Genomic DNA, 17,659 nt, shown 5'->3' with positions numbered 1-17,659 from the left:
TGCGCTCTACCCCGAGCATGACGCATGACATCACAAGTGTCACTATTGCCATTGGCTGGTGAGATACCACGAGGTGGGACGTAGTTACGAAAGTAAACAGCTATATACGTAATGATGCAGGCTATCGAGTGAATGCGACTGCAATATGAGTTTGATAAAGTTCTTGTATTTGTCGCGTTAATAACCACGCTTTTACATCGGGAATTTTGTCAACGAAAAGCTAGTGGTTCTGTGTCCCAGTGCTTGTTCTATCAAGTCGAGGTTCATTATTATTGCACTGTGTCTGTGTGAATTATTTTCCTTTCTTGCAAATTATTTTTAGACGTAAATACGTCTATACGGAAGGGTCATTCGGCAAAAACAGCGTTACGAAGATGTGTAAGATCCATACCAACAATGTGTAAACATGGACCGACAATGGCCAGCTTTTATATGAACTCCTGCGTGCATAACAATGCAAGAAAAAGGATTCGAATTTCTAACACATACCTGCAACAATATTGGCTGAGCATGACGTAAGGCTCTTTTCTCATTTATTATGCATGCTGTATAATTGCCTGAATAAACCACTCCGGCTTGACTACTCTAAACGTACAGAGTTTAAAAACTCATGTGCAAGACATAGCAACGGTTACAGCTCTTCTTGGAAAATTGTTTACATAAACTTTCGAACAGGGAAGATGCCGCTGCTGAATTTGCGTGATGTCTTGAGTGCCAACATGAATTGTGACGAGGATAAGTTCGTGTTGGAAAGTACGGTTACCAGTGGGCGATTTCACTGGGTGGTTTATAGGTAGACGTGCAGGTATTCAAGATTTGTGTCTGGTATCGATTTGAGCAGGGTGTTAGAGGTTGCTGGGTTCAGTAACAATCCGGTGACCGAGAGGTTATGTGATAAATGGGTGCGAGGATGTAGGCGATTCAGTGGCGAAATGTTGGTTATTTGTTTCATAGTGCTTCGTGCTAAGTTGATTGAGCTGTAGTTTATGATCCTAGCTGTTGTTCCGTGAGGTTGGTTTCGTAAATTATTGGAAGATTTTTAGGTTATGGTAGTGTTTCGTAGTTGTTTTCATATAGGTGAAGTTGGTAGGCGCATTTCGCCTTCATTTGTCTGTAGTTCCTGCCTTTTTTTAAGAGGGAAGATGTCACTAATTATAATCTGGAGTGGTATTTCAGGCAGCATTTCATTCGGCAGTGCAGTGGAGTGTGCGAGTTGGTACATCAACTTCAGCCCTTTTATCATTAGATGGCAGAAGAGCTCGTCAGGGTGGACATATAACGATCATCGAATATCGCTAGTTCAGCAGTGGCGAGATGTGTTCGCTGTTTTTGTGGACGTTGCCATCCCTGCGTATGAGGAAAATGGCGATTTGTGCGGTCGGCTTGGTTGTAAGATGCGTTCTGTGTCTTCGACGGGATTGGCATGCCTGATTACTGTTGTGTCATTGGTCAACAGAATAACCGGCAAAAGCTTTTTTAATTTAAAAAACTTGACTGTGCAGTAATAATACCTTCGCTATTATTTAAATATTCACTTCTTAGGCTACGTGAAAACAAGATATTTAATGTTGGAACAAAAGAAATAGCGAAGTTGGCCCGAAGTTCGAAAACATTCAGCAAGCCCCAAATAAACAGTTAATTACTATGTGAAACTAAATAAAATTAAGGTTTTGCCTTAATAACTTTTGTGAACCATAAAACAACTAATAACTATATATATATATATAGGGTAAGTTATACTGAACCCTTCTTCCACTATCATGCAATCTCTCACACACACAAGCACCAACTTGAGAGAATTTACTTTACCATCGCCCTGATGACGGAGGCAGTATGACCTCTGAAACGTTGGTTAACATCGACCAGACTACACAGCGCAATAACCCAGAAGACAGAAATCTTCAGACTCACCGCCCTGATGATGGAGGCAGTATGACCTCTGAATCGTTGGTTAACATCGACCAGACTACACAGCGCAATAACCCAGAAGACAGATATCTTCATACTCACCGCTGTGAGAACCTCAAGTCTTACATACTTTACCATCGTTCCCAATATCACGTGTGATCTCATTAACAAATCACCTTTACCCATATGGGAAGTAATGAAAAGTACGGCAGTAATAAATGAACCAGTAAAATTCATCGACAAACCAAGAGAATCAAGATAAATACAACTAATGTTCTTTGAACCTAAAAATAATGTGCACCTGCCTGCCAATAACTGTGTGGCAAGAAAGTTCAAGAAATCTCCAAACTGGAAGCACTTATAATAAATATGAGTCCTTTCCATGGCCAAAGGTTCACACACTTTAGTGTCATAACAGTTATATCTGTTATGGTCACTATCCATTACATAATCCAGAAAACAATTTAATTTCAATATTTGAATCAGTTCTTGTGCTGCTACTTCTCAACTGACCTCCATTTAGAATCATGTACTTACAATATGATAATTTTTGGGCGGGTCAGGACCATGTCAGTATGAGGTGCTCGCTGTTTTGTGCTGGAAATGCACAGCAGTAGAAGTCTGTCTAATATTAAAATATTAATTACACTGTTTGTGAATATGTTAAGAGTACAAAATGTGACTAGTTGAAGCATGTGAAAGTGAGCTGGTTTCTGAGAAAGGAGTGAAAGCATTGTGTTGCATGTTCATTGAGCAATGACATTTTTTTCAAATTCAAAAATGAAAAGTATTTTGGTCTTCATTTAAAGGGGAAAGAGATTAAGGCTTTTTGTATGGATAGAGAAGGATAAAGTTTTTTCTTCAGTCAGGTCTGAAATTTTAAGCCGCAGGATTGTGTAGAAAAAGCCTCTTTATATTGTATTCAGGCAATTATCAAATTTATACCAAGAAATTGCAGTCAAGCTGATATTGTGGACATAATTGTAATAATATTATGCTCTTTTACGTGTTTTCTCAGAATCCATATCAAAGTCATATCGAATCACTCCATTCTGGATTCTTATAACTGAGATTTTAGACTATAGATAATTTTATAACACCACTTCTTATGACATCTTTGAGTGAAGATGCTCTTAGCAAGCTGCTGTGATGTAAAAAAGCATTTACTGTGTTTTTGCTTTATGTTCTGGGCCACTGGCACCATAAAAAATTTGTCATTAATATATAATAAAAGCATTTGTTTTAAAGATTGAGTCTCAAATTAATGGATGCTATATTTTCGATGTGAATATCAGGTAAAGAACAAATTTGTGTTATCTTATTGTCCTTTTAAGCATATCCTTGGTTCAGGTTTTCTACATTATGAGACTTGTGATTATTTTACTAAGTTTACTAGTATATTAGTTAACAGCTACAGCGAGTTTATCCTTCTGATTATTCTTGAGAAGCATCGAATCACAATACAGTCACTGAAACTAGTACTAAATGATTTAATAAGAAGTCTTGATTGAAATAAGTAATTCAGAAATTTTATTGTAATGTACGGGTATTTGGACCAGTCGTTTGGGTGTTCTGTAAGAAAGTAAAAGGCGTTGAGTGTCGGTACCTCTGTGCAATTGTATGTGTTGGGTATTCAGTATTATTGATACGCTCGTCCAGATCCTTCAAAATATTTATCCTCTTGGGTCTTGGATAACACCAAATAGGACCTCAGTGTAATAACATTACATATTCCCATTTGCACTCGCATGATCTCATAACTTATGTGATTATATTTAAAATACTAATTAAATGGGCTGTGATACATTTAATATATTCATTGTGGGTGATATAACAACAAGACTGTATTTCTAGATGAATAATAAATTATTCACAGATATTGATCAAAAATAAGTAACCGCAGTTATACACATATAAGGTGTCAATATTAAAAATGTATACCGACAGTCCTACAAAATACTGAAACTGAATAAAATCCAGGCTTTGCCTTAATAACTTAAGTGAACCATAAAACAACTAATGCTGTAGCTACCTAATAACTATATACAGGGTATGTTATGCTGAACCCGGTGCAAGGTTGTTAGCCTGGCGACCAACCCCCAACCTGGAGGACCAGGGTACCTGTCTTAGTCTGACCTCTCCCCCTCAACCAATCTGGCTACGGAGGCCCTACCAGTAGCAATGCTACCACCAGCATAGATCTTGGGATCACTGAGGTACTCAAGCCCCACCACCACCACGACAAGGTGCAGGTACCATGAAGTGAGGGGGTCGCGGACTCACCGGATTAAAAAATCTAAAGAACAGCTGTTACATGAGCTCCATCATCCAGTGTATAAACAACACCAGTCCACTAGCGGATTACTTCTGTGTGGAAGGCTACGATCAAGATGTGAACAATCATAGTATCAGTACACAGGGCAAAGTTGCAAAGGAGGTTGCAACTCTAATGAGAGCACTGTGGTCTGGAGAATTTGCCTTGACTGACTGTAAAGGCCCGAAGAGAGTGGTGGACGCTAATATGAAAAGATTCGAAGGTCATGAACACCGGGATTCACATGAATTCCTCACTGTTCTTATGGCCTTGCTTCATGAAGACCTGAAGGTACAAATTGAAGTGAAATGTGAATTTCAAATGTTATGTAAGTTAAGCGAGGGAGGTCATATTGACATGCTAACACTATTACTTCAGCTATGCAGAATTTTTAAAAAATTGTCCACACTGTGGGAATGCATTATTGCAGTCCTTGAATTAAATATTACAAGAGGTTGTTGCTAATACATGACACAAGTGGTCTTCTCTCGGATGTCAGTCTGTCTAGTGTTGGTGCACTCCTCCTGCAATATACCAGGAAAGGTGTAAGATACACAAGAAATCTAGAATCTCAGAGGCCACTTTCACAGACATTGAAGGCAAAGTCGTCTGAAATGGAACAATCTCATGCCAACTTATTTTTCTAATGGGTGACTGCTGCTTATTCAAATATTTAATCTGAAATTGGGGGGGGGGGGGGATCCTGTTCATAGACATACCAGGGATTAAACGCATAAGACCAAACATCCAACTTGTAATCAGCCTCTGTCAGAGCATTACCGTTGCTTGACAGAAAAAGTATTCCTCTTCCAACTTGGTACATATTCTGAATATTTGTCCAGTTAATATTCTTTGTGATATTAAGTCAGAAGACAGTTTCCTTAATGCGCTGGTTTCGGACATTAATGACGAGGAATCTTTCTCCAAAGGCTACAAATGTTAGTCCTTATTCTTTGTTTACTACGCCAACAAGGTCGGTAACTTGTAAAGTGATTTATTGACAATGGAGTTTCATCATATTGATAAACTGATACCTAAGTTAAGCGGAGCATGTTATGCAGTTAGATCTCTGTTGCATGCCAGCAACACTGACACACTCAGATCAGTATATTTTGCCTATTTTCACTCTTTAATGAAATATGGAATAATTCATCAAACATCAAAAAGATATTCACTTTACAAAAGAAAATTGTTAGATTATTGGCTGGTGTAAAACCTAGGAATTCATATAGAAGTCTATTTAAGAGATTAGAAATCTTACCTCTTCCATGTGAATACATATTCCCATTAATGAACTTTATTGTAAATAACCAAGAACTCTTTCAAACTAATTCTGGTGTACACAGTGTCAACACAAGGAATAAAAATCAGCTTCATAGACCAATTGCCAACCTCTCATGTTTTCAGAAGAGTGCATATTATGCAGGGATCAAAATTTTCAACAGTCTACCATCTGATCTCTCACGTCTTGTAAATAAAAAGGCACAATTTAAACCAGCATTGTTACTAGACACTCTATTATCTTCACATCCAATTTTATGTCTTCCCTTCGGGTTTTTTTTTCAGACCCAAAATCCGTATTCACTTGTAATTTCTAAGTCATCCCCGATTTTTACCACGATTAATACTTTATTTCTGGATCCTCTGCAAGTCCGCGGTTCAACTACCGACAGCGACACAATCAAGTTCGGTCCAATTCAATAATATACACAGAAGATACCGTGAATTTTTCCTTCGGGTAAAACCGGCTGGAACGTGATGCTGTCCGCGTATCTCCATCTAGCTAGCTGTTAAAGATGCACGTACCTAAACCTTCAATAACCCATACGCCTTCATGCCGTAGTGCGTAATTAAACACGGACGCAACTTATCTTTAAAAAGAAATTAGTCTATCACGTGTAAGTAATAAGATGATGAGAAAGAAAAAGAAGATGAAGATTTGCAATTCGTTTTCCTTCAAGGATGGAAATAAGGACTTCATTAGATAAAACCTCTCAACTACGGGATACTGGCAAAAACTAAGCTACAAACTACTACGACTACTGCAACATTGAAGAGATAAATTTCACCCACCAGCGATGAACTGGAGGTTTCTCAGATGACGTCGTCGCTGGACATGGCAATCGTCCGTTGTTTCTCGTGTCGTCTGCTACAAGTTCACTCACGTTTCAGAGCTACGCGCTGCCTCCATTCACAAAGCAATGAGCAATTTGAGTTGACGTCTTTTTTTTGGGGGGGGGGGGAGGCTCTCTATGACTTCTGTATTATTTGATTTATATATAATATGAGCGACGTTCTTTGCAAATGACTTGACAATGCGAGCTTTCATAACTCTGAAAGAACAAGGGAATTAATAGAAAGTGTCGGATGCAAAGTTGTATTTTTGCCACCAAACTCGCTAGATTTAAATCCAATTGAGAACTTTTGGTTTGTCATCAATGCACACTTTAATTTGCTAGTACGCTACTATATAATTAATAATTATAATGTAACAAGTCATGGAAATTTTAGCTGCTGTTAAAATCTGATCTCATTGGAAGTCAACTCATATGCGAAAATTTAAAGACGAAATAGTGACATATGTCGTTCTTCTACCTGTTATAAAGGGTGATGGAAACAGAGGTATACAAGCAAGTGTTACAGTTTTCGATGTTTCTACAATCGGAAAAAATAAAAGTACAAGTTATTTATTTATTTATTTATTAAATAACATCTTGAACATGCAACATCCTGAAAACTTCATTTAAAATCTCAGTGTCGGGCGTTTCACTTATTTCGGCTTCAAAAAGCCTGTATTATTTTATTCACACTTAATTTGCATGTGATTTCGTTGTCCACTACGTCTCGTCCCTAATTTCAGTGTCAATCTCCCATCAATCCACACTTTAATGTCCTAGTACCGATGCCTACGATATTACAAAATTTCAATCATTTCTCAATCACTTTCACTGAATGAATTTTGTCTACGTCAGAGGTGGTCAAATTTGGACTGTACGTCTGTCCTGCAATATGATTGTAATCTAAGGGCAAAGCTATGTAAATAAATAAAGATAATGTAGTTTTCAGCCCCATGAAATTTTCCAAATTGAAAATCTTCCCCGCTTTATAGTTTGTGTTAGCAGACGATTAAGTCACCTCAAAATTACTTAACTTGAAAAGCTAGCCGTTACTCAGATCATCAAAAGAGAAAATCCCCACTTTTCAAAATCCGGAAATCTTCTACGTGAATTTCCGAAGCCCACCACTGCAACTTAACGCATGGTCTGTGATTTATTCCTCAACATTTCTAATATTGTGGGCAAACTAACTGCGTCTTTGCTGGATTCCGCTGATATTCCGTTGCAGCGCAGCGGCTGGACTGCAGGGTCGATGATGTTGTTAGTGGTTAAGAATGCATGCAGCTACAACTCTACACTAACCCGTCTATCCTCTGAGGGTAGGAAGAAGGCGAAAAAGAAGAAAAGAAAGAAGAAAAAGAGTAAATAGAAAGAATCTGGATTCATTTTGCTCAAGGGATGGAAACAAGCAAAACATTAATTGGAGACTCAAAATTAAGGAACATTGGAAGGAGTTTAACCCCTGCACCCCAGGCGTTAGTCGTGTGTTAATTTAAAATTAAAGTAATTCGTTTCACTCGCCAGCAAAGATGGTAGAAACGAAATATGCCGGAGAGATGACCGCCGACACTGGAAACACGACAAGAGTGCAGCGTCCGGGTGGAAGCGGCTGCGGAACTCCGGGTTCCCCGGAGCGTGTAGACGCAACCGCGCGGGTGAAAATGCCATGAAGATCCTCCTCTGAGTTTCGGAACCACGAAGATTCACTCGCCTTTCCCCTGAAACCAGACAGAATGTCCCATATAATGACAAGAATTTATATGTAGGGTCTGAAGCTCCATATTATTCATATTAATGGAATATAATTTCTCATTGTACTCACACGAGTCCATTTTCGGCGTCTCGTGTTGAATGGCGTAACAGACTTCACGATTATCCTGACCGCCGCGGAAACCTTAATTAAATGTCACGTGGTTGTTACTGCTGACCTAGAAGCTGACGAAGCATCTCCTTCTTTCAGACCATTTTGAATTGCAAAAAGAGTCAGAACAATGATTTCAAAAGATATGCCGATATTTACGGGCACTGAAATTGAACTGATGGGCGTTATCGGAAGGTAATTGAAAATAGTAGTCCATGAGTTTCGAACTCAGTACTGCCACATCATATCACGCAGCTCCTGTTGGATGATGTAAGTAGCGTCTGGAAGTACCGGATACACCACCTGGCGGTACATGATGGCTGCAGGATACAAGCATATTCTGGAAAACAAGTAAATATATATATATATTATTGTCACTGGTTTTTAAATTCGTGTTAATTTTCCAAAATTCCAGATGCAAATATAAGACAGCTCCCAATATCCCTCAGTAAACATTAGTGTTGGTAGTAATAAATTACTCGATTCTATACTGAAATATCAATCTGGAGTCAAGCACGTTGGCTCTGAGATCTCTGGCACACGATGAGTACGAGATATTAGAATAATTGAAATATAACAGAAAAATTACCTCCGTATGTTCTCATAAGTCTTTGAGCTCAAAATTAGCAGCTTTTGGATGCACCAGCTACAAAACCACACGGTCCATGACGGCTACTGTTGAAACCTGCAAGTGGATGCAAGGACATGGACATTAAGATGATGACCTTGAAAACCATAAAATGAGGATAGACAAATATAAAGAAGTTCGGTTTAATCTACGTGTTACATTTCCAACACCCAAGGTGTTCGAATGAACCGGCTTCCAGAATCCTGGAGTGAGATTTGGTAAAATATTGTATAATTTCATAGTTAAAGAGCAAACTGACATTTATTATGTTGGCAATGAGAGTTCTGGTTGAAAGTGGGTGGGAAAATTCCAGAACAAATTATGTATAGCAGAAAATAATATCTCAGCTTACTCACATAAATTTCGAGTTCGATGCCGGAACATAATTTCAGGCATGACGTCTGCATCTTCTAGATTGTCCATGGCGGCTTTAAATTAAACCGGCAACACGATACAAGAGCACATTTATATTAAGATGATATTTCGGGAAAGCTAAATAAGAAAGGGAACTCGGATATAAGCTCTTGTTACATTCTCAAGACACCACATTTGAATATAAATCACGTTCCAAAATCCTGCAACGATCTTCAGTGCAGATCGTAATAAAACATTCAAATCAATATATAAACTGCAAGCTGACATGTAGTATTTTGGTTCTGAGAGTCTCCCTTGGTCCCTTTTGGCAGAAGGTCGCAAGTGCACGGATGTAAATATGGATTTTGGCGCCATGTGGACTCCTACGTAGATGCTAACGTCCTGGTAAAATACTCTTTCCATCTCAGATTTGAGAGTTTTACGGCGATGAGGATAATTATGTTCTTATAAGCTTTGGTGACGTGTAGACTTGTTGCTAAATTCCAAAGTTTCTCAGAAACAAACTCTATCAGAATTCAGGACTGAAGATGTGAGAATCGACACATTATCTTTCTGGGAAACGTTGGTGTCATCGACGATCTCACGTGACCATACCTCAAAGCAAATACCATCCTTCTCCTTTACAAACATCAGTTGGTTAATGCTGTTTAAGAAAATATTATTTTCGGAATTATACGAAATCCATTAATACACTTTGCGGTTTTAAAATTAGATTTACTGAAAATTGAAGTACATGGTAGATTTAATTGTTTTCAGCGTTGAACGTTTATCAAAACTTATTTTAACGTGGCAATGTACTGCTATTCATTTCATAGGACGTCATTTAACAGTTTATTAACATTAATTACGATGATAGCAAACCAAATTTAAACATAACAGTGTGTTGTTCATTAATATTTACAACTTTTATTTATCAGACTAGAAGACAAAAGATTCTAAATTCATGGTCAACGTTATTTTGATTAGAACATACAAACAGCTTGGTTGAAAGTTATCTCCTAAACACAACACACTCTTTTCTGAAATGCTAGACTAATTATAGAAAAAGCACTCATTAAAAGCAGCTTGGGGGGGGGGGATGCGGGTATTATCTGTCCCGACACTACGCCTCGGCCTTACATCTTCAATCTGCGCGTAAATTGTTATCTCCTGTTCTCACTGTGGTGATTGTGATGATTAAGTTTACCGACGTTTAGGAAGTGATATTGCTACCTCCATCATAACAGCGATGATGGTGGGCCCTTGTGATGACGCAACATCACAAAAGACATTCATAAAACATTCTTCGGTTATGATTATTTGCTCCCAAGTGATTTTGGACCTTACGGGATAACATTTATAAATAACCGTTGCCATGGTAACGCTGCTAAGAGATGTTGGGTCTAATCGGATAATTATTATGATTATTATTGTTTACTACTTTACATTTTTGCCGTCATTCTTAGCGGGCAATTTATTAGTCTTAAAATTTTGTCCGTTATACCCCATAAAATGGCAGGATTCTTCTAAAAGATGAACTTGAAATTACATTGAATAAAGCGATAGCTGTCTACATTTAATGTGTCTTAAAATATGCTTCAGTATACTAAAAATCACGAGAAAGATCTCTAACGATTGTCTGTCGACGGGGAGAGATTCGAACCCGAAACCTATCGAGTAGGACAACTCAATATTTATTTCTTGTATGTTTACTTACCCAACTCTCCTGATCTGTGGAACTAACCCTAACAGACTACGTGCGCGATGAGGGACCATTACATCAAAGGAAGACAGTGATTTCTATCTACACCAAGACATTCCAACAGCACCAGGTTCTAGCCAGTGTGCTCAACGGTTAAACGGGTACGGGGTTACTGCGACCTGCTGTAAACATCTGACCAGTAACGAAGTATTACGGAACAGAGAATGACGTCCACACGTTCATAATCCCATGCTCTGACAAAACAGATACGGGTGTAATTTTTCAATATTCGATTTAAAAGAAATTGGATAATAATCATTTTATGCGGAAAAGTTTACAAAGATATGAGAGACTCAAACAAGGAACAGAAATGTGATTAGTCCGTGAAACATTAAACAAGAATAATCTCTTTTAAAATTGACATATTGCAGAGGATATAGAGTCTGGATGTAATGACTCATACAACCCGGATTTAAAGAAATCAGATATTATTCGTTCAAGTATCATGTCGAGTAACAAATATTTCCGAGGAACATATTTCTTCCATCCTCAGGGCTAAAGATTGGTGAGCATTAATGTTACATTCTACAACATTAGGTGTAACTGGGAGGATAATATTAAAATTGTTCTTACGGAAATACTTTTCAAGTTTGCGAAATGGATTAATATAGCTCAGGAAAGACACCAGTGACGGGATTTTGTGAACACTACGCTGAACTTTCCATTCAAGGCGGATAATTTGACTGGCTGAGCCTATTGTTAGCTTCTAACTCCCACCTCAGAAATTCGCAAGACTACCTTTGATGGTCATATCGATGGCAAAGCATGTAAAATTTTAAAAAAAAGTTGTACGGCATCTGGTGTCATTTCAATAAAATAAATTCTTTCTAAAATAATTAATAATGCCATACACGCATACGATAAAAATATAAATTAAAGTCTCACTGATTATTACAGAAATTTGGACATATAATAATAATAATATTTGCTTTAAAGGGTTATTTTGATCTGGGACCATGCACAGCTACTGTATAACTCACAGTCGAACGCACGTATATGTACGATGGTGTCCGACGCTACCAGAAGCTTGCTGGAATATCGGATGGATACCGGCCTTGCGATACGACCTTAAGGTCAAAACGTGGCCCCCATTTCCAAACAACCATTCGCAGTCAATACTCTTCGTTTCGAACACGTACTACTAACATTACACAGACCGATTTTCGTCAAATTCGATATTAACTGTATGTCACTATCTGTTACCTTCCATTGGTACTATCAGCCTTGACCCTCGTTATTAATTTATGTATTAAAAGTACAAAGCCACGATTAAGAATATCCATAAATTTAAACTTGCATGCATCTAGGAAAAAATTTCTGAATGGATTAGGCATTGGACAAGGCAGGTAGCTCCAAAATTGACTTTCGATATTACGCCCGTGCGCACAGACATGTTTAATTTGTTACCATGCACTTGGGCAAACATTACACGGATCCCTAGGGTCAAATCAACAGGTCACGCCGCCATTGTACCAATTCTTTCAAGTACTGCATAAATTTTTGACGGCGTCTCTACGAACAGCGGAGAATTTTATGGAAGTGCATTAAGACGCACTCTTTCAACCAAGGTCAACAGTTCATGACACGAAATAACAGAAAAAGATAATTATTTGTCTGAATTCGATTCTACAAGGAATTTAATCCATGGTTACACGTGATATGAGCAATGCGACAAAGTTGGAGAATGTGTAATATTCCTAAGAATTCCATTCACGCAGTGCATTTATTGAGACTATCTGCTGGTTTCTTCCAGCTTAAAACATGTTTTCAAACACGGCAGCAATTTCTTTCTCGTACTGAACACGTACACGTGTTCAACCTATCAAATGGGACACGAAGTGCTGGAAACAGCGACTTCTTCAAGTTTTGCTATTATTCTCGAGACAATGTTCAATGGCGCAACAAATATTCGAGCTGAGGAACGGCTGGATTTTAGAGCAACCCACACCTGAACGCGGTCCTAAATTCGTCAGAATCTGTCGAGAATCGATGAACCAATTTACTGTAACCTGAGTGTCAACCCATCCTAATCTTCGGAACTTATTAAAAACACAGACAGACAGACAGACAGAGAGAGATGCTTCAACTAAGTTAACAGTCCTATAATATTTCTTGATGATTTAGACAGGCGTAATACTTCGTTTCTCACTCTGTAAGACAATCCGAACTTGAAAACACTTAGGGAAAGAGATTCAAGAAGATTATTTACAAGCGAGTGGGGCGAAGTAATACTGATAAAGAAAAAGGCATGTAAACGGTACATTAAGCCTTCAACAGAGAATACTAAATACCAAGTAGTTCAATTCTGAAAGTTTACTTCAACGTATGTACCAATATGTGTATGTGTCTATACACGAAGAGAAAGGCTTTGACCAGTTAAACGACTGTCAGCTACACGATGACTGCCGTACATGTTTACATCAAGAGAGACGAAGAAACTGGTCTCATACCGCAAGTGTGCGTGTCTATCACCGGACACGCAACGTCTCTGTGATTGTCTGCATTTCCTCCTTTCCCATCAACAATTCTCAAATGATCTGTAACTTTTCCTTTCTGTTTCCAACTCATAAAAGAACTCGATTCCTTACCGTACGTAGGGGGTTTCAAACATTCTTTGATTTTGGCGATATCGGTACCTTCGCGAAATCCCAGTACTCAGACACTACATTACCGTCGAGACATACTAATTTTTAATTTCCCACAGAACACTATCTACGAAAGTCATTATAATTTTTAATCAACCTCGAAATAATACATCACCGTACTCACCCGAGTCCATCGCTCGCTGGTGCCTCATCGTTTCAGACGTCTCGAGCCAGACGACGTCACAGAGCAGCGTCCAGGAGCGAGACGTGGAAAAATCTTCTGGTTCAGAGGTTCACGACGGCGATGAAGAATGATGATATCATAATCACCGTGAATGTGAAGAGGGCTCCGCCAATCACCTCAAAGCAGATATAATGACAAGAATTTATAATTACGTCGCTTCTGTACGTACGCTCTGAAACTCGATCAGTGGGCATTATCTGACAATTTCTCATTGTACTCACCGGAGTCCTTAGTTCGCTGCTGCTGTAATATAATTTTCGGGTTGTCGTGTTAGCGACCTCACGATGTAAGCGGCCGTCATCCTCACCGCTCCGTAAACCTCAAGTCTTGAACGAGTGTCACATTGATAATAAAAGAATATTCCAGTAGGCAATTAACTTTTTACAATTTTAAAGGAATTAAACGTGTTTCGTGGCCCAGAATCTTAATAAAAATATGTCGATGCTAAGAAGTGGGGTACATATTCTGAATAATAATTCTAACACTTTACAATTCCTGATACATCAACATTATTAAAGCGTTTTAGGGAACTCTGAAGAATTTTTATTTCGGATTTAGAAGCCTAATTATCGACGAATCTCCCTACATCAGCAGATTAAATCCAGGGAATGTTTGCTGTTATTGAGTGCAAAGTATTTATGGGTGCAAAACGTGGTCTTTCACTTTGAGGGAGGAACATAGACTGAGGGGCTCTGAGAACAGAGTGTTGAAGAAGATGTTTGGACCCAAAACGGGAGTGGGACAGATAAGAGAGAAAAATACTTGACGAGCAACTCACCCGATGTTGTTAGGGTGAGTTGAGTGTTTACAAGGCCTGAAGGGAGGAGACCTCGGCGTAGGTGGCAGGATAACATTAAGATGGATCTTAGGGAGACTCGATGTAGCGAATTGGCTTTCCGAACACGATAATGAATCATCTGGTTCAGTAAAGGAAGTGGGATGTTCTTTGACAAGCCGAGAACCATAGAATATCTTGCTCATTGCAGGTTGAGAGTAGCGTGATGTAGGCCCGATCTGCGCATGCGTTAGAACGACTTTGAGATTTTGTGACTGTTCCCAACTGTAATTCTCGCGTTCATTTGATAAATTTAAATGACGTATTGTGCTCTTGGTTTATATAAACGTGTAACTTAGGCAGGAAAGTCCTTAATCATGTAAGCTCTTACGCACTTTTACTTCTACAGAGAGAGAAGAACTCGAAAATTTTATGCTTATGAAAAGGCGTAACCTTCTTTTTCCAAAATTTGTTTGTTAACTGCCCGGTTCTGCAACAAAGGTCGCATAATTTGTGTGGCATGTTTTTGTAAACCTTGACAAAGATGGCTTACTACATCGGCGAGCGGGAGGTCATTGCCCCGATCAGCTGGTAATGCCGCATGGGTTAGTAAATGACGTCATAGCCTCGCGTCACACCCAGGACAGAACAGGACTCTGAAGCCACGGATAGAGCGAGCGATACAAACCCATGTCAGCAGATGCGAGTCGAGAGACCGACGGAAACAAGGCCATGAGAATAAAGCCTCAGTGGGAGACCCGGAAGGGGCGAGGGAGCCATCTCAAGCGTGCGCCGTGGATCATAAAGCATCAAGGATTGGACTGCGAGACGCGGGATCAACATTTCTAGATCAACGATCACGCAGGTTATGAACTGGCCGTGACACCAAATGAGACTCGAGTCCATGCCTACCGATTCGCTAAGCTAATTAAGAATCCCTGAGACAACCCATCAAAACCCCGAAATATCCCACCAGCTACGTCGCTCTCTGGGATGGGACGCAGTGTGCGACCAGCCACGTCGTAGCGGACGCCGCGATGTACGCGACAGACATTAAGGAGGCTAATAAGTCCTTTGAAAGTGCGACAAAGTTCAAATACTTGGGAAAAACAATAACGATTCAAAATGATGCTCACGAGGAAGTTAGGAGGAGATTAAATTATGGAAATGCTTGCTACTTCTCAGTTCAAAATATTTTGTCTTCCCGTCTGATTTCTAAGAACCTGAAAATTAAAGTATACAAAATACTAATTTTGCCTGTTGTGTGGTATGGGTGCGAAACATGGTCAATTTCGTTGACATTACTGTGTTGAATATTTCGGGCACAAACCTGGGTCCACATTTTCGCCTTCCGCTGTTATGTTATGGCAGTGAGCGTCAGTGTGGACCCGGCTTTAAGAGGCCGAGAAGTGAAAATGAAACTTCAAGATAAAAAGAAGAAGACAAATCTAAATACGTAGGAGACTCGAGAACAAGTGTCGATATTCAGAAAATCATTCCGTACCGAGCGTATTTTATTAGCCACGTGATCTAATTAGAGGTTTGTATAGACTATTACCGATTGGGTACAAGAATACTTTGTGGGGTGGAGTTATTTTATCACGTGCTCGTGGCTGATTTTCAAAAGACATGCGTAATTTAGAATTTAAAAAGAGCCGGTTATTTCGACAGGCTTCTGTACGCTGTCAGAACTTTTGTTCACTGTTTAACGTTCAAATGCGGCAGGCAAACTTTTTAAATTTTGGGACTTTACTGAGTTACGATGCAACTGACCATGAATGCAGAATGCAACGTGCGTGTTATTTCAACAATTTTAGCGTTCCTGAATTTCTTGTCACAGTGAACTTACTAAAACTGCAGCTGTGGTTGCTTGCTTGGTGACACACGCTATGCGACTCCACCCCCATTTAAAAGAAGGTTGAGCTGAAACAGGGTGTTTCATGTTAATTGTCGTTGAAATAAAATTTACTGTGCGTTAGATGTATAACACACCTCTTTCGATCTTTACTTTTTATGTATGAGGGGATGGTTATTCATGTAATAAATGTTTCGAACCCCCTCTGAGCTTAAGATTATGGCAGAGCAGATCTCTATCTATCTACCTGTCCGAAAGTCCATCCACCTGTCTTTATTATCCAGAGTTTCCGCATAAAACACAGTAACTAATTACAACTGCTGGATGGGTAAACAGCAGAGCATACAGGCTTGGATTCAAACCAGTAACCTGCCGAGTACGAACCCCATTCCACAGCGCCCAGTTCCCAAGCTGCGCGTCGCTGCCTGATCGTACCCAGAGCAGCAAGACAGAGCCTTCACTGTCCTACTGTGTTCGTTGCTTGGTTCTCAGCTTCAATAACAAATATAATGCTCCCTGCGCTGTGATCTAATAGGGCAAACCACGGAAGTCTAGAATACTTTTCCAGAAGTCAGATTTCTTGAACAGCCCAGCGACTATTACGTTGTCAAGAAGCATTCTGTTCTCTAGTTTGTTTCGCAGTCAAATCTAGAGCTTATAACGTGACGAGAACAGTCCTAATGTATTTGAATACATTTATACAAAGACTGAATAATGGCTACAGATTTTCATGAAGCTAAACCTACGATGGCTCAATTTTGTGGGCCCTCAGATTTTAATTGGGAAACTTGGATGTTTCCAAGTTAATGTATGTTCAATAATTCTCTTGTGTTTGGATTATTTACGACGCGAAACTTGGTCAGTGGCATTTATGCAGTGTCACAAACGCCTACATTTTGCGTTTTGGACGAATGCTTTGTGTTGAAAAGCATGAAACATTGGGTACTTGGCATAAAATGAATTAATGGTTTCATCATCGCACTCAGCTGTGCTGATGCAGTGAAAGGTTTCGACGGACTGGACTCGTAGGTCGATTGAATCTGGTGTCAGAGTTGCAATATTAAGACGAAAATTCTCCGGGATGTCGCGCCGTATAATACAGTAGAAACTGACCGACGTTTCAGAGGTGCTTACTTCCTGCATCATTGGGCACTCATCGCCCTGATGATGGTAGGTAATAAGCACCTCTGAAACGTCGGCCAGTTTCTACTAGATTACTTGCCGCTGTGAGAAGCTGAAATCTCACTTACAGCAAG

At 39.3% G+C, this 17,659-nt stretch overlaps 2 long non-coding RNA genes across 4 annotated transcripts; one reads left to right on the top strand and one right to left on the bottom strand.

Moving 5' to 3' along the window:
• The first annotated feature begins 30 nt into the window (after positions 1 to 30).
• On the top strand, positions 31 to 3,157 carry LOC147875143 (uncharacterized). Its single transcript, XR_015536650.1, has 2 exons — positions 31 to 1,011; positions 1,177 to 3,157. It is a non-coding gene; the product is annotated as an uncharacterized LOC147875143 (long non-coding RNA).
• Positions 3,158 to 3,415: 258 nt separating this feature from the next.
• LOC147875142 (uncharacterized) lies at positions 3,416 to 14,113 on the bottom strand. Of its 3 annotated transcripts, none has more exons than XR_015536295.1 (6): positions 13,995 to 14,113; positions 13,714 to 13,889; positions 8,790 to 8,885; positions 8,162 to 8,540; positions 7,861 to 8,057; positions 3,416 to 4,746 (listed from the first exon to the last, which is right to left on the bottom strand). It is a non-coding gene; the product is annotated as an uncharacterized LOC147875142 (long non-coding RNA). The 3 variants fall into 3 exon arrangements; XR_015536490.1 differs by lacking the exon at positions 13,995 to 14,113 and adding an exon at positions 9,185 to 9,256 and having other exon boundaries at positions 13,714 to 13,953; XR_015536176.1 differs by lacking the exon at positions 13,995 to 14,113 and having other exon boundaries at positions 13,714 to 13,953.
• Between the last annotated feature and the right edge of the window lie 3,546 nt (positions 14,114 to 17,659).

Source organism: Zootermopsis nevadensis, unplaced genomic scaffold, assembly GCF_977971745.1.
Source record: "Zootermopsis nevadensis isolate Lab colony 2312 unplaced genomic scaffold, Znev_1.0 Znev_ptg000001l, whole genome shotgun sequence".
Classification (NCBI taxonomy): Eukaryota; Metazoa; Arthropoda; class Insecta; order Blattodea; family Termopsidae; genus Zootermopsis; species Zootermopsis nevadensis.
This window is presented reverse-complemented; position numbering and strand designations above follow the sequence as displayed.